Source organism: Oncorhynchus mykiss, chromosome 24, assembly GCF_057628025.1.
Source record: "Oncorhynchus mykiss isolate SJ-2025 chromosome 24, ASM5762802v1, whole genome shotgun sequence".
Classification (NCBI taxonomy): domain Eukaryota; kingdom Metazoa; phylum Chordata; class Actinopteri; order Salmoniformes; family Salmonidae; genus Oncorhynchus; species Oncorhynchus mykiss.
In genome coordinates, this window is record NC_143045.1 from 23,693,648 (window position 1) to 23,719,511 (window position 25,864).

At 41.1% G+C, this 25,864-nt stretch overlaps 1 pseudogene across 1 annotated transcript; it reads right to left on the reverse strand.

Annotated features, from left to right (window-relative positions):
- Positions 1-18,735: 18,735 nt before the first annotated feature.
- On the reverse strand, positions 18,736-25,851 carry LOC110504036 (ATP-sensitive inward rectifier potassium channel 1 pseudogene; annotated as a pseudogene). The gene is made up of 2 exons (XR_016491496.1): positions 25,702-25,851; positions 18,736-22,180 (listed from the first exon to the last, which is right to left on the reverse strand). The product of XR_016491496.1 is annotated as an ATP-sensitive inward rectifier potassium channel 1 pseudogene (transcript).
- Positions 25,852-25,864: the final 13 nt, after the last annotated feature.

The window sequence follows — 25,864 nt, forward strand, 5'->3', positions numbered from 1 at the left end:
TTTACTTCTGTTGGTCCATTGTCTGCCAGAAAGTAGGATACTGATCTTTAGCTACTAGGCAAAGTTACAACATAATTTGTATATTTTTCCTCTGATCTGCATCACTATAAGAAATCTAGTTAATGTGTAGCTCTGTTTCAATCAATACGTAATCATCATTACTAGCAATACTATCCAGACTATAACACAATTTCATTCATTTTTATAATTTCAGTGTTATACAAAATTATTTGATGAGAAAATACATTTCCTGTGGAGACGAGATTGTAACAGGAAATACTTTATTGGTTTCTCTGATGTTTCTTATATACTGTATAATGACAACACACATCGACCCAAGTCCCAATATATGTGCTAACAATATCAGATGACTACTGGGGTTGTTGGGGTGTTATGTAAGTGCCTCAGAAGAGTATGTTGTGATTTCTTCTCAACTTGAGAGGTACATGGATGTGAGGAGAGACCTTTGTCCTCTTGTTATCATAGAGGATGTCAAGTGTGTTTATGATAACTGGGTTATTTACAGTAATGTATTCAGTGTACCCCATCAGCCTACGTACAATTAAGTCGTACAAAATGACAACGCGTGCATGTGTGTGAGAGAGAGAGAAAGAAAGGAGAGAAACACTTTCCTATCCTATACTGTCATACTCATTTATCGATGTATCATGTCAGTCGGTCAAGCAATGCAGGTCTCATCAGGCTATAAGTTTCCATATCAAGTTTTTTATGTGATGTCCATTGAAAGCCTTGATTATTTGCATGGATTTTAAACAGCTGTGAAATATTCTGTGAATGATAAAACATTTATTGTATTCCATTAAACAGAGAAGGCAACATCCATCACATCCATCCCATACCACCTTTAAAATCGACAATTGCAGTCATGCAAATTACCACGAGCAAAAACACTTCACTGTCGCCACCATGTGGCTAGTACAGGCCAATGCAATTGACGAAGCAATTCACTGTGTAAATCAGCCTCGAACAGGAGTCTTTTTTTTCACATCTTGTCTTATCACCTAGTGAATGATAATGTCAGGGAGAAGTAATTAAAATTTTAAAGTGAATAGATTTGGTCGATAGTTTTTCATTATTTCCAAGACCCGTTCTCGTGGGTGCTTTTTCAAAGCCTATGTCAGAGACTCCAGTGAGTGTAATGAGCTTAATATTAGGACTTGAGAAATAAAGTTAACATCATTAGAAAGAAGATGTTCCCCTCTTATCTACTGTAGGAAATTTCATATAAACATACACAAAATCACTTTTTTAATATATATACAGTACCAGGCAAAAGTTTGGACGCACCTACTAATTCCATGGTTTTTCTTTATTTTTACTATTTTCTACATTGTAGAACAATAGACTTCAAAACTATGAAATAACAAATATGGAATCATGTAGTAACCAAAAAAGTGTTAAACAAATCAAAATAAATTGTATGTTTAGCCAGACTTTGCCTTGATAACAGCTTTGCACACTCTTGGCATTCTCTCAACCAGCTTCATGAGGTAGTCACTTGGAATGCATTTCAATTAACCTCTTTATCCTACCCCCTCCTTTTTCGAACATTCTGTTAAAAATCGCGCAACTTTTCAGCGTCCTGCTACTCATGCCAGGAATATAGTATATGCATTTGATTAGTATGTGTGGATAGAAAACACTCTGAAGTTTCTAAAACTGGTTAAATCACGGCTGTGACTATAACAGATTGTGTGTTTCATCGAAAAGCGCAAGAAAAACTGCTCTCTGAAAGCTAAAAATAATTTCCATGCGTCACTTTCATGGGTTGTTAAAAGGGCACAAAATTAATTATGGACCTGCATGCAATTCCTACAGATTCCACACGATGTCGCCATTGTCGTCATTTTCCAGGGAGTTTTTTGTTGGTAAATCCAACTAAGTGGATTCAATTTCTTCCGGTCTCCGACAGGATGGTGTGAAGTCCACATTTTCAGCCATTGATTTGAAGACGAGGAGCTATTGAATACACATCGCCCTGTAATCATTTTGATAGATTATAAACGTTTACTAATACCTAAAGTTGGATTACAAAAGTATTTCGAAGTGTTTTGTGAAAGTTTATCGTCGACTTTTTTTATTTAAAAAAATGACGCTGCGTTTTAAAACGATGTTTTTTTCTGAATTACACAGCTTCCATAGAAAGCTAGTTTGGGTATATATGGACCGATTTAATCGCAAAAAAGACCCAATAGTGATGTTTATGGGGCATATAGGAGTGCCAAGAAAGAAACTCGTCAAAGGTAATGAATGTTTTATATTTTATTTCTGCGTTTTGTGTAGCGCCGGCTACGCTAAATCTTTGTTTACGTCGCATTCAGGCATTTTGGGGTGTTGCATGCTATCAGATAATAGCTTCTCATGCTTTCGCCGAAAAGCATTTTAAAAATCTGACTTGTTGGCTAGATTCACAACGAGTGTAGCTTTAATTCAATACCCTACATGTGTATTTTGATGAACGTTTGAGTTTTAACGAGTACATTTAGCATTTAGCGTAGCGCATTTGCATTTCCAGGTGCCTAGTTGAGACATCTGCGTCTCAAGTAGGAGCAAGAATTAACAGGTGTGCAATGTTAAAAGTTAAGTCCCATTTATTTTGTTCTTATTGCGTTTGAGCCAATCAGTTGTGTGGTGACAAGGTACGGGTGGTATATAGAACATAGCTGTAACGGATTTCCTCTTCCTCTTCTGAGGAGGAGTAGGAGAGATCGGACCAATGCACGGCGTGGTACGTAACCATAATGTATTTTAATGAGAATTAATACAACATACAAAAACAAGAACAAGAGGATCAAAATGAAATCCGAAACAGTCCCGAATGGTGCAAACACTGAAACGGAAAATATTCACCCACAAAACACAGGTGGAAAAAGGCTACCTAAGTATGATTCTCAATCAGAGACAACAAACGACACCTGCCTCTGATTGAGAACCATACCAGGCCAAACACATAAACACAACCTAGAAAAACGAACATAGGCTGCAAACCCCAACTCACGCCCTGACCATACTAACAAAGACAAAATAAAGGAACTAAGGTCAGAACGTGACAATATTTGGTAAGATACCAAGTCCATATTGTGTCAAGAAGAGTTAAAATAAGCAAAAAGAAACAACAGTCCATCATGACTTTAAGACATGAAGGTGAGTCATTCTGTAAAATTTCAAGAACTTTTAATGTTTCTTCAAGCGCAGTCGCAAAAACCATCAAGCGCTATGATGAAACTGGCTCTCATGAGGGCCACCACAGGAAAGGAAGACCCAGAGTTACCTCAGTTGCAGAGGATAAGTTCATTAGAGTTAACTGCACCTCAAATTGCAGCCAAAATATATGCTTCACGGAGTTCAAGTAACAGACATATCTCAACATCAACTGTTCAGAGGAGACTGCCTTGAATCAGGATTTCATGGTCGAATTGCTGCAAAGAGACCATTACTAAAGGACACAAATAAGAAGAAGATACTTGCTTGGGCCAAGAAACACGAGCACTGGACACCAGTGGAAAGCTGTCCTTTTGTCTGACGACTCCAAATTTGCGATTTTCGGTTCCAAACACTGTGTCTTTGTGAGACGCAGAGTAGGTGAATGTTTGATCTTCGCATGTGTGGTTCCCACCGTGAAGCATGGATGAGGAGGTGTGATAGTGTGGGGGTGCTTTGCTGGTGACACTGTCTGTGATTTATTTAGAATTCAAGACACACTTAACCAGCTTTGCTACCACAGCATTCTGTAGCAATCTGGTTTGCGTTTAGTGGGACTAATCCCATCTGGTTTGCGCTTAGTGGGACTATCATTTGTTTTTCAACAGGACAATGACCCAAAAAACACCTCCAGGCTGTGTAAGGGTTTTTGACCAAGTAGAGTGATGGAGTGCTGCATCAGATGACCTGGGCTCCACAAGCACACAACCTCAACCCAATTGAGAGGGTTTGGGATGAGTTGGACCGCAGAGTGAAGGAAAAGTAGCCAGGATATGTGGGAACTCCTTCAATACTGTTGGAAAAGCATTCCAAAATGGCGTAGCAGTGCAGACCTGTTTTGTTTGTCTTCTCGTCTACTTTTTAATTTTTCGTCCTTTTTTTGTATATATTTCAATTTTATTTTCAATCTCCTTTCCATTTCAAATCAATTGTACCTTCCGGTAACCTGCCTCACCCAATGTGATAGGGAACCGCAATTATAAAAAAAATAATTTTGGACCTTGCAGCCAGAACCACCTGGCCATCAAAGCTAACCAGCTAATTAGCTACTAGCTATTAGTCATTGTTAGCCACTGCTAGCGGCCTTTACCTTCTGCACAGATACCAGCCCTTTCTTTTGTAGCCTGGAAAATACTTGCCAGCCTACCAGTATCGGACTGTTTCTCCACAACCATTACTCCTGATCTTCACAGCTAGATAGCTGCCACCGAGTGACCCAGTACCGAAGCTAGCCCTGAGCCAGGCCCACCTCCCGGGCCTACTCAGTTGTTCACCCGGACTCCACCCAAACATGGCTAGAATCCACTACCGGATCCTTGCCGTAAACTCTGGACCTTGGCACCAGATCACCGCTGCTATCGAGTGGCTATAGTGGCTAAAGCCCCTGCCCCGAAGCTAGCACAAGTTAGCCATGAGCCAGGTGCATCTCCCGGCTAGCAAAGTCAATTACTACAACACCTCTTTTGCCATCTGGCTTCGATCCTTTGTCGACACGGCGCCCCGCCGCACCACCACGACTGGTCTGCTGACGAATACTCCAGCCACTGTGCTTTCAACCAGCCTCTGTCAGATGTCAGAGCAGACGCTTCTACTAGCCCGGGCTGCTAACTTTAAACGCTGTGTCGCCCGCGTGCTACCATATTAGCGACTACTCCGCGGCTTCCCTGTTCCATCTATTTTTTAATTTGTAATTTTTTTTTATTACCTTTATTTAACTAGGCAAGTCAGTTAAAAACAAATTATTATTTTCAATGACGGCCTAGGAACAGTGGGTTAACCTGTCTACGATACTGGTTCCCAATTGGGAATCAACCCTCCCACGTGCAGCTGGAACGGTGGCGCATGGAACGCAAAAATATTCTTAAAAATATTTAACCTCCACACATTAACAAGTCCAATAGCTCAAATGAAAGATAAACATCTTGTTCATTTAGCCAGCAAGTCAGATTTCTAAAATGTTTTACGGCGAAAACATAGCACATATATATGTAAAACCACCACCAGACACAGCTCATTTCAATAGCCAAAACATGCAATCAACAAACGCAGGATTAAAAAATAAATCGCTCACTAACCTTTTGAAAATCTTCATCAGATGACAGTAATATGACATATTACACAGTACATATTTTTTTTTTTCAATAATATGCCATTTATATCCATAAATGTCAATTTACAGTGAGTTCACCTTCAGAAATTACTCAAAAACGCCCGCAGGAAATCTATGTAGCGCGGCAAGATAACGTAAAATAGACATCATAAACTTTGACTAAATATACATGTTCTACATATAGTTAGAAAGATACACTGCTTCTTTATGCAACCGCTGTGTTAGATTTATTTTTAACGTTACAGAAATCGCACACTATTCCATATTGTGAGACAGCGCTCAGTTCCAAGCTACATTTCCACGTAATGTTGGAGTCAACAGAAACACAGATTTAAGCATAAATATTCCCTTACCTTCGATGGTCTTCGTTCAGAATGTTCTGGAAGGCTTCATACTTACCCAATACATCGTTTGGTTTCAAGTCTTGCGTCTTTGTATTAGCTACTGCTAATAACATCAGCTGAAATGCACCCAAAACGTCCTCTGGTCCGGATAAGTTGCGCATCAAAACTTCAAAATTACACATTATATGTCGACTAAACAGGTCAAACTAAGTGCAGAAGCAAGCTTTATGATGTTTTAGACGTGCAAAACAAACTTCAATTCAATCGCCCATCGTCTGCCCTTCTCTTCAGTGCTGGAAACAAAGGAATGACTGTGACCAATTCGCGCCCATACGCACAGCCTATTCTCTCGTGGCACGCACTAATTTCACTCCCATAGGGTCAATTCTCGCGCGATTTGAACGGTTTGAAGCTCTAATGAAAGAGGACATCTAGGAAGAGATAGAAAGTGTCCCCAGAATCATAGCTGGTTGGGAAGGGTGGGGGCATGACGTCAAAGTTGCTCCAACTTTCATGGCCACAGAAACTAGTTTGGAAGAATGCCTGCCCTGTGAGTTCTGCTATACTTACAGACATAATTCCAACGGTTTTAGAATCTTTAGAGTGTTTTCTATCCAATAATAATTTTTATTTGCATATATTAACAATTTTTGAAAGATTTTTTTTCCAGTTTACTAGGGGTACCCAATCTCTCCAAAGGGGGCGTATATCTGCCATATCCTCAACAGGTTTTAACTGCCTGTTCAGGGGCAGAACGACAGATTTGTACCTTGTCAGCTCGGGGATTTGAACTTGCAACCTTTCGGTTACTAGTCCAACGCTCTAAAAAACTAGTCTACCCTGTCGCCCCCTATTGCTGTCCCCTGGACCCTATGATCACTTGGCTACATAGCTGATGCCTGCTGGACTGTACATTAATCACGGTACTCCATTCTGTTTATTTTTGTTTATTTGTCGGCCCCAGCCCACGAACTCAGGCTCTATGTGTAGATAACCGACCCTTTCTGCCTATTCATTGCCATTTTACCTATTGTTTTTGTCTTAGCTGATTAGCTGTTGTTGTCTTACCCATTGTTGTCTTAGCTAGCTTTCCCAATCAAAACCTGTGATTGCTTTATGCCTCGCTTTATGTCTCTCTCAAATGTCAATATGCCTTGTGTACTGTTGTTTAGGTTAGTTATCATTGTTTTAGTTTACAATGGAACCCCTAGTTCCACTCATCATACCTCTGATACCTCCTTTGTCCCACCTCCCACACATGCGGTGACCTTACCCAGTATAACTAGCATGTCCAGAGATGCAACCTCTCTTATCATCACTCAGTGCCTGGGCCTACCTCCTCTGTACCCGCACCCCACCATACCCTTGTCTGCACATTATACCCTGAATCTATTCTACCACGCCCAGAAATCTGCTCCTTTTATTCTTTGTCCCCAACGCTCTAAAACGACCTAGACGACCAGTTTTGATAGCCTTTAGCTGTACCCTCATCCTACTCCTCCTCTGTTCCTCGGGTGATGTGGAGGTAAACCCAGGCCCTGCGTGTCCCCAGGCAACCCCATTTGTTGACTTCGTTGATCTATCTACTGCAGAGATAGCCTGCAAAGTTCTGCCATACTTTCCAGGTCAATGCCCAAACAGTTCGAACTTCTAATTTAAAAAATGAATTTCTCCAGAAATAAGTCTCTCACTGTTGCCGCCTGTTATCGACCCCCCTCCGCTCCCAGCTGTGCCCTGGACATCATGTGTGAATTGATCACCCCCCATCTAGCTTCAGACTTTGTTCTGTTAGGTGACCTAAACTGGGATATGCTTAACACCCCGGCAGTCCTACAATCTAAGCTAGATGCCCTCAATCTCCAACAAATTATCAAAGAAACCACCAGGTACAACACTAAATCTGTAAACATGGGAACCCTCATAGACATTATCCTGACCAACTTGCCCCCCAAATACACCTCTGCTATTTTCAATCAGGATCTAAGCGATCGCGGCCTCATTGCCTGTATCGGCTATGGGTCCGTGGTCAAACGACCACCCCTCATCACTGTCAAACGCTCTCTAAAGCACTTCTGGGAGCAGGCCTTTCTAATTGACCTGGCCCGGGTATCCTGGAATGATATTGACCCCTCCCATCAGTCGAGGATGACTGGTCGTTCTTTAAAAGTAATCTCCTCACCATCTTAGATAAGCCTGCCCCTTTCCAAAAATGTAGAACTAAGAAAATATATAGCCCTTGGTTTACTCCAGACCTGACTGCCCTTGACTAGCATAAAAACATATTGTGGCAGACTGCAATAGCATTGAATAGTCCCTGCGATATGCAACTCTTCAGGGAAGTCAGGAACCAATACACGCTGTCAGTCAGGAAAGCAAAGGCTAGCTTTTTCAAGAAGAAATTTGCATCCTGTAGCTCTAACTCCAAAACGTTTTTGGACACTGTAAAGTCCATGGAGAACAAGAGCACCTCCTCCCAGCTGCCCACTGCACTGATGCTAGGTAACATGGTCACCACCGATAAATCCATGATAATCGAAAATTTCAATAAGCATTTCTCTACGGCTGGCAATGACTTCCTCCTGGCTACTCCAACCCCGACCAACAGCTCCGCCCACCCTGCAGCTACTCACCCGAGCCTCCCCAGCTTCTCCTTCACCCAAATCCAGATAGCAGATGTTCTGAAAGAGCTGCAAAACCTGGTCCTGTACAAATCAGCTCCGCCGCCATTGTTGCAACCCCTATTACCAGCCTGTTCAACCTCTCTTTTGTATCGTCCAAGATCCCTAAAGATTGGAAAGCTGCCGCAGTCATCCCCTCTTCACTCTAGACCAAAACTGCTATAGACCTATATCTATCCTGCCCTGCCTCTCTAAAGTCTTCGAAAGCCAAGTTAATAAACAGATCACTGACCATTTGGAATTCCAACGTACCTTCTCCGCTGTGCAATCCGGTTTCCGAGCCGGTCACGGGTGCACCTCAGCCACGCTCAAGGTACTAAACGATATCATAACCGCCATCGATAAAAGACAGTACTGTGCAGTCGTCTTCATTGACCTGCATCGGCCTTCATCGGCCAAGGCTTTCGACTCTGTCAATCACCGTATTCTTGTCAGCAGACTCAATAGCCTTGGTTTCTCAAATGACTGCCTCGCCTGGTTCACCAACTACTTCGCAGACAGAGTTCAGTGTGTCAAATCGGAGGGCCTGTTGTCCGGACCTCTGGCAGTCTCTATGGGGGTACCACAGGGTTCAATTCTCGGGCCGACTCTTTTCTCTGTATATATCAATGATGTCGCTCTTGCTGCTGGTGATTCCCTGATCCTCTTCTTCCGACGGCACCATTCTGTATACTTCTGGTCCTTGTTTGGACACTGTGCTAACTAACCTCCAACACGAACTTCAATGCCATACAACACTTCTTCCGTGGCCTCCAACAGCTCTTAAACGCTAGTAAAACCAAATGCATGCTTTTCAACCGTTCGCTGCTCGCACCCGCCCGCCCGACTAGCATCACCACCCTGGACGGTTCTGACTTGAATATGTGGACAACTATAAATACCTAGATGTCTGGCTAGACTGTAAACTCTCCTTCCAGACTCATATCAAACATCTCCAATCCAAAATGAAATCTAGAATCGGCTTCTTATTTCGCAACAAAGCCTCCTTCACTCACGCTGCCAGACTTACCCTAATAAAACTGACTATCCTACCAATCCTCGACTTCGGCGATGTCATCTACAAAATAACTTCCAATACTTTACTCAGCAAACTGGATGCAGTCTATCACAGTGCTATCCATTTTGTTACCAAATCATCTTTTACCACCCACCACCACGACCTGTATGTTCTAGTCAGCTGACCCGCACTATATATTCGTTGCAAGACCCACTGGGTCCAGGTCATCTATAAGTCTATGCTAGGTAAAGCCCTGCCTTATCTCAGCTCACTGGTCACAATAACAACACCCACACGTAGCACACGTTCCAGCAGGTATATCTCACTGATCATCCCCAAAGCCAACACCTCACACTGCCGCCTTTCCTTCCAGTTCTCTGCTGCCAGTGACTGGAACGAATTGCAAAAATCAGACCTATATTTCCCTCACCAACTTTAAACATCAGCTATCTGAACAGCTAACTGATCACTGCAGCTGTACATAATCCATCTGTAAATAGCCCACCCGATCTACCTATACTGTTTATTTTACTTTTCTGCTCTTTTGCACACCAGTATCTCTACTTGCACATCATCATCTGCTCATTTATCAATCCAGTGTTCATCTGCTAACTTGTAATTCTTCGATACTATGGCCTATTTATTGCTTACCTCATCATGCCTTTTGCACACACTGTATATTTTTTTCTACTGTGTCATTGACTTGTTTATTGTGTTATTGGCTTGTTTATTGTTTATTCCATGTTATTCCATGTGTAACTCTGTGTTGTTGTCTGTGTCACACTGCTTTGATTTATCTTGGCCAGGTCGCAGTTGTAAATGAGAACTTGTTCTCAACTAGCCTACCTGGTTAAATAAAGGTGAAATAAAAATCAAAAAATTAAAAAATTCCCCATTAAGCTTTTTGATAGAATGACAAAAGTGTGCAAAGCTGTCATCATGGCAAAGGGTGACTTCTTTGAAGAATCTAAAATCTATAATATATTTTGATTTGTTTAACACTTCTTTGGTTACTACATGATTCCATATGTGTTTTTTCAAAATGTTGATGTCTTCACTATTATTCTACAAATGTAGAAAATAGTAAAATAAATAAAAACACTTGAATGAGTAGGTGTGTCCAAACTTTTGACTGATACTGTATATATATTTTTGTGGACCCACTGCAGTACCTCCCGGTTGAATAACCCTGCCCTATATTTGTTTTCTCAGTAGTCACAAAAACATTTATTTTCGCGATAAAGTGCACATAGTCGGGAAAAAAAAGACTATTTAGCAATGTCAGTGTTATCCGAGATCCTTGGAACATCCCTACCCTAAACCCTAACCCTAAACTCTAACCTAAACCTTACCCTAACCCTTCCCTAACCCTAACCCTAACCTTTACATTAACCATTTTAAATTTCAGCTTCAATGCGGTAGGGACGTCCCAAGGATTTTGAATTGCATGTAGCGTTTAGCAATGGACAGCTCTGTCTTCAAGTTCAGTAGCCAATTTGGCATGGAAGCACATTCAATTCTTGTGTTATTAAAACGCTATCACTGTGTTGACAATTCAGGTTGGTTGAAAAATTATTTTGTTCTTCTAAAATGAAAGCACAGTTTGCTATTCCGTAGCCAATACAACGGTGTGATATTGTTCAAAGAGAGATGTTCTTCACCTGGTTTCCATCATAATGTAAAGATAATGCTAATGATAGCTGACTAATCTCCATTCCATGGTGAAGGAAGTTTATGATGAACTCCACAACGAAGTGGAGCAGAGACCAGGCTTTATGTAATTCAGCTCTGATTACATCGATTCGCCCGAGGTCAATTTAAAATAAAAATGAAAACGATGAAATGCTTGCCTTGTACCTATGATTGTCCTCTGTAGGTGCCTTTTTTTGTTTGCTGAAATCATTACCTTTTCAATAAACGTTAATCAAATACAACCACCAACTGATGCTGTCATTTGTCCTATCAAAGAACCTTCCAATGAAAATAGGAAGTATTTTTTTGTGAAGAATCAACAACAAGTAGGACACAATCATGAAGTGGAACGACATTTATTGGATATTTCAAACTTTTTTAACAAATCAAAAACTGAAAAATTGGGCGTGCAAAATTATTCAGCCCCTTTACTTTCAGTGCAGCAAACTCTCTCCAGAAGTTCAGTGAGGATCTCTGAATGATCCAATGTTGACCTAAATGACTAATGATGATAAATACAATCCACCTGTGTGTAATCAAGTCTCTGTATAAATGCACCTGCACTGTGATAGTCTCAGAGGTCCGTCAAAAGCGCAGAGAGCATCATGAAGAACAAGGAACACACCAGGCAGGTCCAAGATACTGTTGTGAAGAAGTTTAAAGCCGGATTTAGATACAAAAAGATTTCCCAAGCTTTAAACATCCCAAGGAGCACTGTGCAAGCGATAATATTGAAATGGAAGGAGTATCAGACCACTGCAAATCTACCAAGACCTGGCCGTCCCTCTAAACTTTCAGCTCATACAAGGAGAAGACTGATCAGAGATGCAGCCAAGAGGCCCATGATCACTCTGGATGAACTGCAGAGATCTACAGCTGAGGTGGGAGACTCTGTCCATAGGACAACAATCAGTCGTATATTGCACAAATCTGGCCTTTATGGAAGAGTGGCAAGAAGAAAGCCATTTCTGAAAGATATCCATAAAAAGTGTTGTTTAAAGTTTGCCACAAGCCACCTGGGAGACACACCAAACATGTGGAAGAAGGTGCTCTGGTCAGATGAAACCAAAATTGAACTTTTTGGCAACAATGCAAAACGTTATGTTTGGCGTAAAAGCAACACAGCTGAACACACCATCCCCACTGTCAAACATGGTGGTGGCAGCATCATGGTTTGGGCCTGCTTTTCTTCAGCAGGGACAGGGAAGATGGTTCAAATTGATGGGAAGATGGATGGAGCCAAATACAGGACCATTCTGAAAGAAAACCTGATGGAGTCTGCAAAAGACCTGAGACTGGGACGGAGATTTGTCTTCCAACAAGACAATGATCCAAAACATAAAGCAAAATCTACAATGGAATGGTTCAAAAATAAACATATCCAGGTGTTAGAATGGCCAAGTCAAAGTCCAGACCTGAATCCAATCGAGAATCTGTGGAAAGAACTGAAAACTGCTGTTCACAAATGCTCTCCATCCAACCTCACTGAGCTCGAGCTGTTTTGCAAGGAGGAATGGGAAAAAATGTCAGTCTCTCGATGTGCAAAACTGATAGAGACATCCCCCAAGCGACTTACAGCTGTAATCGCAGCAAAAGGTGGCGCTACAAAGTATTAACTTAAGGGGGCTGAATAATTTTGCACGCCCAATTTTTCAGTTTTTGATTTGTTAAAAAAGTTTGAAATATCCAATAAATGTCGTTCCACTTCATGATTGTGTCCCACTTGTTGTTGATTCTTCACAAAAAAATACAGTTTTATATCTTTATGTTTGAAGCCTGAAATGTGGCAAAAGGTCGCAAAGTTCAAGGGGGCCCAATACTTTCGCAAGGCACTGTATCTTCTGAGTCTGCATAGAGTCAGTGCAAGATAGGCTCAGTGCAGATAGTCCTGGTAACCATTAATTAACTCTTTTAGCAGTCTTATGGTTAGGGTTGTTGTGGTGACTGCATTTTGCTGTTTTGCAATTTGCTATTTAAGTGCATAGATGACATGTATTTTTCCCGCTGCCCCTGTTTTGAGACCGGTGCATGATAATGGTCCATTCTAAATCCCAAAAGAATGCACACATATATTATTTAGTACATATGTAAGGCAAGATTAAATCAAGAAGAGTCTGATTGGTGACAATATTAGCCTATCACTTGTGAATTATATATTACCACTTGTGAATGACGCCCAGCAGAAGAAACAATGTGTCACGACTTCTGCCGAAGTTGGTCCCTCTCCATGTTCGTGTGCGTTCAGCGATCAACGTCACCGGCTTTCTAGTCATGTTTTATTTTCATTTTGTTTTGTCTTAATTATACACACAATGCCTTTTTTAAATACTTTTTCTAATCACAGTCGCACACCTCATGTTGCCTAGCCCATAGGCCTATATGTTTTGCTAAGGTTTGTATCACAACTAAAGTGGCCAAATAACTTTAGGCACATTTAGGCACATTAATCCGCTTTACAATGGCCGTAGAGCCTAACTGGCATACATAAGCAGCACATGAGTTTCAAGTTTGGGGAAGATAATTTTCACCATAAAAATGCTACTTTATAATGAAAGCATGACATCACTTTTGATAATGGTGTTTTTCTGCTAATGGAACAATTGTGCTTATATTAATGTTTATTGCAGCGCATATAATGTGAAGAAATAGCCTAATAGTTTATCAACATTTTAAGCTAAATGCTCTGATCTGTTGCGTCAGCCACATGGTGTAAAACATTTTTTTTTTTATGCTAGTTGTATTAATTTGGTATCTATCGCATCCTACAACTTTCCCAGACTATGTTTGTAATATTTATTTCTCGCACAGAAGAGAATAGGTTGACTTTTGCACTATGGGGGATAGTAGATTGACATAGGCTAGTGCTTTTGCTGTTCGTTAGGCTGACTCATCTTGTAGGCTGACGAAAAGTAAATGTGGACAGTTCTTCCAATATCTTCAATATGCACCTCGGAATTGGATAAGGACGCGCGCAGTTGTGTCCCCGATGTGTCTGTCTTCACTTGTAGCCTCTGAGAAAGACACGATCACGTGATTCAGCCATGTGAGTGAGAGGTGATTGAAGCTCTACTTCTTATGGCTTGGGGGTAGAAGCTGTCTCAGAACCTATTGGTCTGAGAGCTGATGCTCTAGTACCGTTCACTGGACGGTAGCAGAGTGAACAGTCTATGGCTTGGGTGGCTGGAGTCTTTGACATTTTCTTCTGACACCGCCTGATATAGAGGTCCTGTATGGCAGGGAGCTCAGCCCCAGTGATGTACTGGGCTGTCCACACCACCCTCTGTAGCTCTTTGCAGTGTTAAGTTCTAGCTTGAAATTTACTGATTCATGTTGCTATACTAGAACTCGTGAAATACTTGACATGTACATGGAATGTATGTGTTGGGGTCAATGACGGGTAGATGTGGAACTAAGAAACGTAATCTTCTCTTCCATGTTTCTGATGAGGGAGGCGAAAGTCTCTGATAAGGCAGGCTGGCTGTGGAAGTAGGGAGGAGTGAGGAATGTTTCTCGAGGTCAAATCAACAGATGAAGTGAGAAGAAACCTCTGGGAGGGGGTCAGAGAGGCCCACCACAACGACTCTCCTACTGCAGTACTATTTTTTTTGTTTTTAGTTCACCTTTATTTAACCAGGTAGGCCAGTTGAGAACAAGTTCTCATTTACAACTGTGACCTGGCCCAGATAAAGCAAAGCAGTGTGACAAAAACAACAACACAGAGTTACATATTGGATAAACAAACGTACAGTCAATAACACATTAGAAAAATCTGTATACAGTGTGTGCAAATGAAGTAAGGAGGTAAGGCAATAAATAAGTAATTAGTTATTGCGAAGTAATTACAAGTGGCGAAGTAATTACAATTTAGCTGTTTACACTGGAGTGATATATGTGCAGATGAGGATGCGCAAGTAGAAATACTGGTGTGCAAAAGAGCAGAAAAACAAAAACATATGGGGATGAGGTAGGTAGTTGATTGGATGGGCTATTTACAGATGGGCTGTGTGCAGTGATCGGTTAGCTGCTCTGACAGCTGATGCTTAAAGTTAGTGAGGGAGATGTAAGTCTCCAACTTCAGTGATTTTTGCAATTCGTTCCAGTCATTGGCAGCAGAGAACTGGAAGGAAAGGCGGCCAAAGTAGATGTTCGCTTTGGGGATGACCAGTGAAATATACCTGCTAGAGCGCGTGCTATGGGTGGGTGTTGCTATGGTGACCAGTGAGCTGAGATAAGGCGGAGCTTTACCTAGCAAAGACTTATAGATGACCTGGAGTCAGTGGGCTTGGCGACGAATAAGTAGCGAGGACTAGCCAACGAGAGCATACAGGTCGCAGTGGTGGGTCGTATATGGGGCTTTGGTGACAAAACAGATGGCACTGTGATACACTTCCACACTCAGGGCTGCGGCTACACCAGTGACAGAAACCAATTACATTCATGCCAAGCAACAGTGATGTATTGGTTGTCTAGATGTGTAAGGAGTTGACCACGCCTATTAGGAGGTTATAAAAACTTTATTTGTGCTTGTGTAATCATGTCTTGTCTTTGCAGCTGTACGACCCAGTGGGTGAATAAACTTGGTTTGATATTTTTATTCAATTTGTTCAGAACATGATAGTTCTCGATTTTTGTAATCACAGAGTAAAAAAAACGTTGGGGTAGATTAAAACACACACTGGCCTCCTTGTGAACAGAAGTTATCATGTTTTGTGTTGTCTGTAATTAAAACCTTTTTGTTGCTGATTAAGATTTGGCAAAGTAAAAACTAACGAAATATACATATTCTCTTTTAGAAGAGGATGGGGTGTCCATATCTCTCCCTTTGAAATGTTTCCCGAGGCTATTGCTTTGGGAGAGCAGTTAATAAAATTCTGCAGTTCTATTAGTATAAGTGTACCCAGCTCCCAATCAAGTAAGGCCTGGCCATTTGTTTGTTTTTGCCCTATGTGTTACCACACACAACCCACCTGTTATGAATATTTGTTAGTGATGTTAATACTGTTTGTGATTTATTTGGTATTAGTGGGTTCTTCACAGGTTAGAAAGGATGTACCTTAAAGGGCACACCAATGAAATTTTCTGAGGTATCCATTGTCCGAATTTTGGTTGCACACATACATTCTCTTGATAAGAAATGTGCTGAAAATCCCAATGTAAACCTGGTGCACATAATGTTTGAAATGTCTTTAAATAATGAGTCTGAAGTACAGGGAAAAAAAGGGAAAGAACACTCACTTAATGGTGTTGAACGACCTCTGTTCTGACTTTCTGGTGAGACCTGATCACCCTCACCAGAAAGGCTAGATACATTGGGTGAGATTTAATTATATTATGTACATTCTGGTAAATATGAAGAAGTGTATTGCTGTGATTGTTTTTTGTTGTTCTGTTTTTGTCTTTGCTTCAATACAAATCTCATCAGATAAGGTCAGCTGTATGGTCGGAATGTCTCCCTAAGGGTTAGCCCTCTAAGAACACCATACCTACTGTGAAGCATGGGGGTGGAAACATCTTGCTTTGGGGCTGTTTTTCTGCAAAGGGACCAGGACGACTGATCCGTGTAAAGGAAATAATGAATGGGGCCATGTATCGTGAGATTTTGAGTGAAAACCTCCTTCCATCAGCAAGGGCATTGAAGATGAAACGTGGCTGGGTCTTTTAGCATGACAATGATCCCAAACACACCGCCCGGGCAACAAAGTAGTGGCTTCGTAAGAAGCATTTCAAGGTCCTGGAGTGGCCTAGCCAGTCTCCAGATCTCAACTCCATAGAAAATCTTTGGAGCGAGATGAAAGTCTGTGTTGCCCAGCAACAGCCCCAAAACATCACTGCTCTAGAGGAGATCTGCATGGAGGAATGGGCCAAAATACCAGCAACAGTGTGTGAAAACCTTGTGAAGACTTACAGAAAACGTTTGACCTCTGTCATTTACCAACAAAGGGTATATAACAAAGTATTGAGATAAACTTTTGTTATTGACCAAATACTTATTTTCCACCATAATTTGCAAATAAATTCATTAAAAATCCTACAATGTGATTTTCTGGATTTTATTTCCTCATTTTGTCTGTCATAGTTGAAGTGTACCTATGATGAAAATTACAGGCTTCTCTCATCTTTTTAAGTGGGAGAACTTGCACAATTGGTGGCTGACTAAATACTTTTTTGCCCCACTGTACCAATAGGTCTAATTATGATTTGGAAAGGCGAGAAGGAGAGACAGCTGCCCCTAAACTGTGAGGAGAGCACAAAGTGAAGGGAGGGTGGACTGCTTATCCTGCAGGTGGTTTTTGAAACTAATTAAGTATTTGTGGAAATCCATTGAGTCTAGGGAGGTTATCAGAAAATCGACTAGATTGTAGCATGGGCTATCCATAATTGGGATGATGACGGTAGAGGCTTTGTGGTCCTTGCCCCAATCTCATTCTTAACAAGGTTGGTGTGAAACTGTTATAACATGTGTTCTCTCTCTTCCCTGTGAAAGTCAATAAGGTTTCTAGGTTGTGTGAAATGTGAGTGATCATTGTTCCAAATGAGGGAAATGGACTTGAGCACTATTTTAGTATGTTTGTAACTATATAAGTGGCCAAGCAGTAGTAATTATTGGGTTAGATGGAATGATTTATGTGCAAATGTATTTGTGGCCGGCAGCAGCCTGTCTCTGAATCTAATTGACCGAGGCCACCTTCTACCTGACAGGGAAGACTGGGGGAAAGCAGGAGGAAGTTTTTAGGGCATTCATTTTTGTGTGCCCCAGCAGAACAGTGTCCCGAAGGTTAAGGAAGGTGGGAATCGTCATGTTATCAAACTTCGGTTTTTGTTATATATGAATATGCATAGCTTAATGCATTACTGCCTGTCATATTTTGTGTTTTCTTTTTGCTTTTCAAGTCTTTTGCTATCACTCTCGTAGGAACCCGAAGGAGGAAGAGAAAGTCACAAGCTCCGGCTGAAATGTCAGAGGGGTGTTGGCTTGTGAAGGGATGCATACAGCCGTGATGATTACGGATGAGAACTCTCTTGGTAGATAAAAGTGTCTGCAGCTTACTATGAGGTATTCTATATCAGGTGAGCAAAAGCTTTCCTGAGATTTCCTTCACACTGGAAGCAACGTTCATGAAGAGACTCACCCCTCCTCCTTTGGACTTTCTCTAGGCCACCTTTGTCCGATTGTGCCACTGCATGGAGAAACCATGGAGTGCATGGAGTTCTATGTACAGAGTCATCCAGCCATGTCTCTGCAGGGCATATTATATTGCAGCTTTTTAAGTCTCTCCAACGAAGGAAAGGGTCAGAGTGTCAAAGATGGTAATGGCGAGAGGTTAGCATGCCTTGGGGGTATGATCTTCGATCCTCTTTAAAGTTCTCACTCATCATTGTTCACGATTCATTCAGGATTATCCATAATCATGGTAGCGTCCACATTAATGTACAGTAGAAGTGTTTGGAAACATAATCTATTGTTATTTACAATTAACGTCACTCCAAAATGACACAAGACATTATTTACTATTCGTTTTGATTGGGCTCAAAATATTCGCTTACACACCAAAACAAACTGCAAATGCATCCAACAAGTCTGTAGAGTCACAAGCTTCATGTAGTCATTGCATGCTAGGAATTGGGACCAAATAAAAATCTTATTGGTAACTTATTGAGAAAAAATATATTATCTTTCTCTGAGCAGTTGTGGAAATGTATTTATTTGTATTTATTTATTTGTATTGGACAATGCACATTAATCAACATCAATATTACAATAATGAAACATCCATGTAAATGGGCCGGGTTTAGTCAAAAGCTCATTTGCACCCGTAGTCCCTGGACATGTAAGGGTCTTTACACAGCCACTATACAAATTCTCACTAAAGTAATACAAAATACAAATACATTACATCCAATAATATATAATTCTAACAACAACAACACTATCATCAATTGGCGTCTTACGTACGAGGAACCACAGATAACTCATGTGTACAGGTTTGGATAGATTTGAGCCATGTTTTAAATTACATTTTAAAAATACAATAACCATTGCGGCTTCTCATGTCCATGGGCATTGCATTCCAGTATACTGTAGCTATAACAGAGAAGGCCGATTGACCGATTTTACTGTGTTGAAAACAGACAATGGAATCCCCTCTAGTTACTGCCCTTGTTATCCCGAGGTGCTTTCCTTGAGCATGATATATTGGCATAGGGTTTTTTCCTCAAAAAAAGTTGGATTGAATTTAGCACAGTTTTTTAAAGTTATTTTATACAGTCAATATTGCTCATCTTTATCAAGGGTATATTTAATATCGTACCCTACTGTATGTATATCTACAGTTGAAGTCAGAAGTTTACATACACCTTAGTCAAATACATTTAAACTCAGATTTTCACAATTTCTGACATTTAATCATAGTAAACATTCCCTGTCTTAGGTCAGTTAGGATCACCACTTTATTTTAAGAATGTGAAATGTCAGAATAATAGTAGAGAGAATGATTTATTTCAGCTTTTATTTCTTTCATCACATTCCAGTGGGTCAGAAGTTTACATACTGCACACTCAATCAGTATTTGTTAGCATTGTCTTTAAATTGTTTAACCTGGGTCAAACGTTTCGGGTAGCCTTCCTCAAGCTTCCCACAATAAGTTGGGTGAATTTTGGCCCATTCCTCCTGACAGAGCTGGTGTAACTGAGTCAGGTTTGTAGACCTCCTTGCTAGCACACGCTTTTTCAGTTCTGCCCACACATTTTCAATAGGATTGTGGTCAGGGCTTGTGATGGCCGCTCTAACACTTTAACTTTGTTGTCTTTGACCCATTTTACCTCAACTTTGGAAGTATGCTTGGGGTCATTGTCCATTTGGAAGACCCATTTGTGACCAAGCTTTAACTTCCTGACTGATGTCTTGAGATGTTGCCTCAATATATCCACATAATTTTCCTCCCTCGTGATTTCATCTATTTTGTGAAGTGCACCTGTCAATCCAGCAGCAAAGCACCCCCACAACATGATGCTGCCGCACTGTGCTTCACGGTTGGGATGTTGTTCTTTGGCTTGCAAGCCTCCCCTTGCAAGCCTGCAAACATAACGATGGTCATTATGGCCAAACAGTTCTATTTTTGTTTCATCAGACAAGAGGACATTTCTCCAAAAAGTATGATTTTTTCCCCCATGTGCAGTTGCAAACCATTGTTTGGCTTTTTCATGACGGTTTTGGAGCAGTGGCTTCTTCCTGCCTGAGCGGCCTTTCAGTTTATGTCGATATAGGACTCGTTTTACTGTGGATCTAGATACTTTTGTACCTGTTTCCTCCAGCATCTTCACAAGGTCCTTTGCTGTTGTTCTGGGATTGATTTGCACTTTTCGGCACCAAGTACGTTCATCTCTAGGAGACACAACATGTCTCCTTCCTGAGCGGTATGGCGGCTGAGTGGTCCCATTGTGTTTATACTTGCGTACTATTGTTTGTACAGATGAACGTGGTACCTTCAGGCGTTTGGAAATTGCTCCCAAGGATGAACCAGACTTGTGGAGGTCTACAATTTCTTTCTGAGGTCTTGGCTGATTCATTTTGATTTTCCCATGATGTCAAGCGAAGAGGCACTGAGTTTGAAGGTAGGCCTTGAAATACATCCACAGGTACACCTCCACTTGACTCGAATGATGTCAATTAGCCTATCAGAAGCTTTTAAAGCCATTACATCATTTTCTGGAATTTTCCAAGCTGTTTAAAGCCACAGTCAACTTAGTGAATGTGTACTTCTGACCCACCGGAATTGTGATACAGTGAATTAGAAGTGAAATAATCTGTCTGTAATTAATTGTTGGAAAAATTACTTGTGTCATGCACAACGTAGATGTCCTAACCGACTTGCCAAAACTATAGTTTGTTAACAAGAAATTTGTGGACTGGTTGAAAAACTATTTTAAATGACTCCAACCTAAGTGTATGTAAACTTCCCACTTCAACTGTACATATTATACATTTTTCCTCCAAAAGTTCACAACTTGGTCATATTAAGTTATTCTAGGATACCAATCACTCCAAATCCACCGTTGTCGATTCCATTAATGGAGGAGATGTGGTGTCCTACTATGTTGTGGAAGCAGTAGGCACAGTGTGCAGTGGTCACCGCCACCACCTTGGAGAAGTTGGAGAAGTCCACTCTGTACTTGCCCTCTTTACTGCGGGAGATGATGGGCAGGAAGTTGTAACCCCACATGATCTCCTGAGGGATGAAGGAAGTCCTGACCTGGCAGGCTGAGCTGGTGGTCTCGGCTGTGCCGTCCAGAAATACCACCAGCTCAAACTCCTGTTTACGGAAGGTGTCCTCTGCCATGTCAAAGAAAGGGCTAGCCTTGTCAATCACATGGTAGAGTGTGAGAGGGCACACAAAGAAGAGGTTGTCCTTCCCAGCGTCCATCAGGAACTCAATGTTCACCTGGTCCATGATGATTGTCTCCCCATCGGGCTTGACGGTTGTCCTCAACAGCTTGCCGTAGATTTGGCTCCCGATCATCAGGGTCTTGCGTAAGTTGGCCACTCTTATCATGAGGCAAAGGAAGTCCTTCTTAGGACAGATGACAGCCATCTCACTGAATGTGATGGTCTTGGCCCTTTTCTTAGGGAGGGATATCTTGGACACGATGACTCCACATATGAAGCAGTGTATGAGGGCCCCTATGAGAGTCTGGATAATGATAAGGGCTACAGCAACAGGACAGTGAGGGGTAATGGCGCGTACACCATACCCGATGGTGGTCTGGGTCTCCAGGGAGAAAAGGAAGGCTGTAGTGAGACCGACGACGTTCCACACACATGGGGTGTGATCGTTTGAGGGGTTCTGCCACTTCAGATCCCCGTTGTTCCGGGCAATCCAGAACCACAGCAGGCTGAAGATGAACCAGCTCAGGGTGAAGGAGGTGATGAAGAAGAAAAGGACAAAGCGCCAGCGGAACTCCACAAAGGTCGTCCAGAAGTCCACAAGGAAAGCAAAGTGGTTGCCGTATTTGACGTTGCCAAATTCAATGTTGCAGCGGCCATCTTTGGTCACCAGCCGAGTTCTGCGGATTCTTCGCTCCACCAGGTGGTCCTGGATGAGCTTCTGGATACCAAACACCATTTTCTAGCTCCTGTCGTCTGTTAGAGAGGACAATGTGTTAATTTAAATTTAGTACACACCCAGCAAAATAAATCAAATATCCTTGTCATCCACAAACTGTTAGATGTATACAGACTGAGTACTATTAATACAGAATACTGGGGGTTTTCATTAATATGTTTAATCTTCCAAGATTAACCTGCATCCCACCCTGTAACCAATCCCTCCCTCTATGCCAGTTGTTTAAGGTTCTTGGACGCTTTGAATTGAATGGAACAAGTATTATGAACCAGAATTCAATGATTAATAATGTCCTTATCCTTTGAAATCATTGTTTTTCAGATGAAATAGCTGCCCTTCACAATTTTCTAAATGCGATAATGACAAACCAAGCATTGGTCTATAAGAGGCTGTAAGAGAGAATGGAGTTGTGTAACATTCACTCTTGGATTCAGACTTGTGAAAAAGTTAATGTTTTACCTTCTTTAATTCTTAATTTCACACATCGTTATTAAACTAATTAGGTAAAACACAAGTTAATAGTCCCACTGACCTTAATTCTCATCAAAATATCATTATTTGAAACAGCTTAGTAGCACAAACGCCTCAGCCAGTCTATGATCAATGAAATGATTTCACCTGCCCCAACCCTCAGTCTTATTACTTAACTGTAAAGTGTTGCTCTAGTTACTAGCAGTTGCTATGCATCACTTGCACATTTTAATCCACACTTAAATCCTGTAATCCTGGGCACATGGCATAGTTAAGACCCGAAGTCATTACAGAAAGAAAGTCATTGTTGAAATATATCACTACACTGACCCAAATCAGTCAGATCCCCATAACTTCCCTAAAACCATTATCATCTAGCCTACTACAACCATATATAGTTGAAGACGGAAGTTTACATACACTTGTTGGAGTCATTAAAAATTGTTTTTCAACCACTCCACAAATTTCCTGTTAACAAACTATAGTTTTGGCAAGTAATTTTTCCAACAATTGTTTACAGACAGATTATTTCACTTATAATTCACTGTATCACAATTCCAGATGGTCAGAAGTACACTAAGTTGACTGTTCCTTTAAACAGCTTGGACAATTCCAGAAAATTATGTAATGGCTTTAGAAGCTTCTGATAGGCTAATTGACATCATTCGAGTCAAGTGGAGGTGTACCTGTGGGTGTATTTCAAGGTCTACCTTCAAACTCAGTGCCTCTTCGCTTGACATCATGGGAAAATCAAAATGAATCAACCAAGACCTCAGAAAAAAATTGTGGACCTCCACAAGTCTGGTTCATCCTTGGGAGCAATTTCCAAATGCCTGAAGGTACCACGTTCATCTGTACAAACAATAGTACGAAAGTATAAACACCATGGGACCACTCAGCCGCCATACCGCTCAGGAAGGGGACGCGTTCTGACTCCTAGAGATGAACGTACTTTGGTGCGAAAAGTGCAAATCAATCCCAGAACAACAGCAAAGGACCTTGTGAAGATGCTAGAGGAAACAGGTACAAAAGTATCTATATCCACAGTAAAATGAGTCCTATATCGACATAACCTGAAAGGCCGCTCAGGCAGGAAGAAGCCACTGCTCCAAAACCGTCATGAAAAAGCCAGACTATGGTTTGCTACTGCACATGGGGACAAAGATCGTACTTTTTGGAGAAATGTCCTCTTGTCTGATGAAACAAAAATAGAACTGTTTGGCCATAATGACCATCGTCATGTTTGGAGGCTTGCAAAGGGGAGGCTTGCAAGCCAAAGAACAACATCCCAACCGTGAAGCACGGGGGTGGCAGCATCATGTTGTGGGGGTGCTTTGCTGCAGGAGAGACTGGTGCACTTCACAAAATAGATTGCATCGTGAGGCAGGAAATTTATGTGGATATATTGAAGCAACATCTCAAGACATCAGTCAGGAAGTTAAAGCTTGGTCGCAAATGGGTCTTCCAAATGGACAATGACTCCAAGCATACTTCCAAAGTCGTGGCAAAATGGCTTAAGGACAACAAAGTCAAGGTATTGGAGTGGCCTTCACAAGCCCTGACCACAATCCTATAGAAAATGTGTGGGCAGAATTGAAAAAGCGTGTGCTAGCAAGGAGGCCTACAAGCCTGTCTAAGTTACACCAGCTCTGTCAGGAGGAATGGGCCAAAATTCATCCAACTTATTGTGGGAAGCTTGAGGAAGGCTACCCGAAACGTTTGACCCAAGTTAAACAATTTAAAGACAATGCTACCAAATACTCTTTGACTGTATGTAAACTTCAGACCCACTGGGAATGTGATGAAAGAAATAAAAGCTGAAATAAACTATTCTAAAGTATAAGGTATATGTAAACTTCCATCTTCAACTGTAGCTGCATATAAACTGGCACTTTCATAGTGATCACTGGTAGGGTATAGCACATAAATATTTGATGGATGACCTCTGGCAATATGAAAGGCATAGGAGTTTTCTGAATAAATTGGTCTTGTCCTGCTGCCAAGTTATGCCAAATACTGATTTTGGTGGTGGTGCGCTTGTTAGGGGGTGGTGTGTACAAAATGACCAGTGCCGTAAGCTTGTGCCGTAAGCTTGTGCGTTTGTTTCTACGCTCAAAGCTTTGAAACGTCCTGTATTGTATTTCACAAACAAAAACCCGATAATCACACACCATGCTTTGTTGTGAAGCTTTTCTTGTTTGGGTCTCACAAAGCATTTTACCACTAATCATTATTTCTTCCCCATTACTGTATCGTGATGTAATGAATGCTGAGCTCATTTTAGGTTTACTTTGATACGATGCTTGGCTGATGCTTTTCAGTAATTTACTTTTGAAATAGTGATACTTTTATTAGTATTGTATGGTTCAGTTGTCATTGTCAGTAATAACTCTTCAACAATGAATGGTTTCCTCAAGGAAATCTTATAATAATTAATTTAGGCGTATTACACACTGCTCTGCAACCAATGCCATGGTAATAGGGACCATTTCCACCCTGTGATTAATTGCGATGTTTTGACTACACTTATTCAGATTTGAATGTTTGAGCCAATTAGATACTTCACTCAATATTTACACTGACAAATGTAAACACATGTTGTATACTTTGCTTCTGCAATGAGAGGTCAGAAAGTCCGCAAATTATTTTACCTTTGGTGAGAAAGGTAATAACAATAACAAAAAAATATATTAAAAAAAATATATTTATTTTCCCAAGACCATTTCCTTTTAATGATAAGATCCTCAACAATTTACAAGACGACAAACTAGCCCATACATGTACGTGCACACAAAGTTAGGAGTGGAGTCATATCAGTCATACTACATACAATATGCTCACTGGCAGACATGACACTTTCACTCATAGTGTTTTGGGAAGCAGCGCTTCTTTTATTAAGGAAGAAGAACATAACGGAATGCCGATTTAAAAATATATGCATCACATATTTGTAGGAGAGAGTAGCTCTAACACGACAAGCTCACCCTAGGCTCAAAGTGGGTACATTTAAACATGATAGATATTATAATTACACTGTTGTTATAACAGGAAAATACAAAGTACTCACTGGATGATAATGGTCCAACTACAGAAGATGAGCTCCTCACTCAAACTGAGTTTTCCTGTGAGTGTGGAAACTGTGTTGCACCCTGGATCACCTCTGTCTCTGTCTCTCTCTCTCAGCCAGTCTCTGATGGTGTGCCCTCTGAACTGTAGTGTCTCAGTGCTAC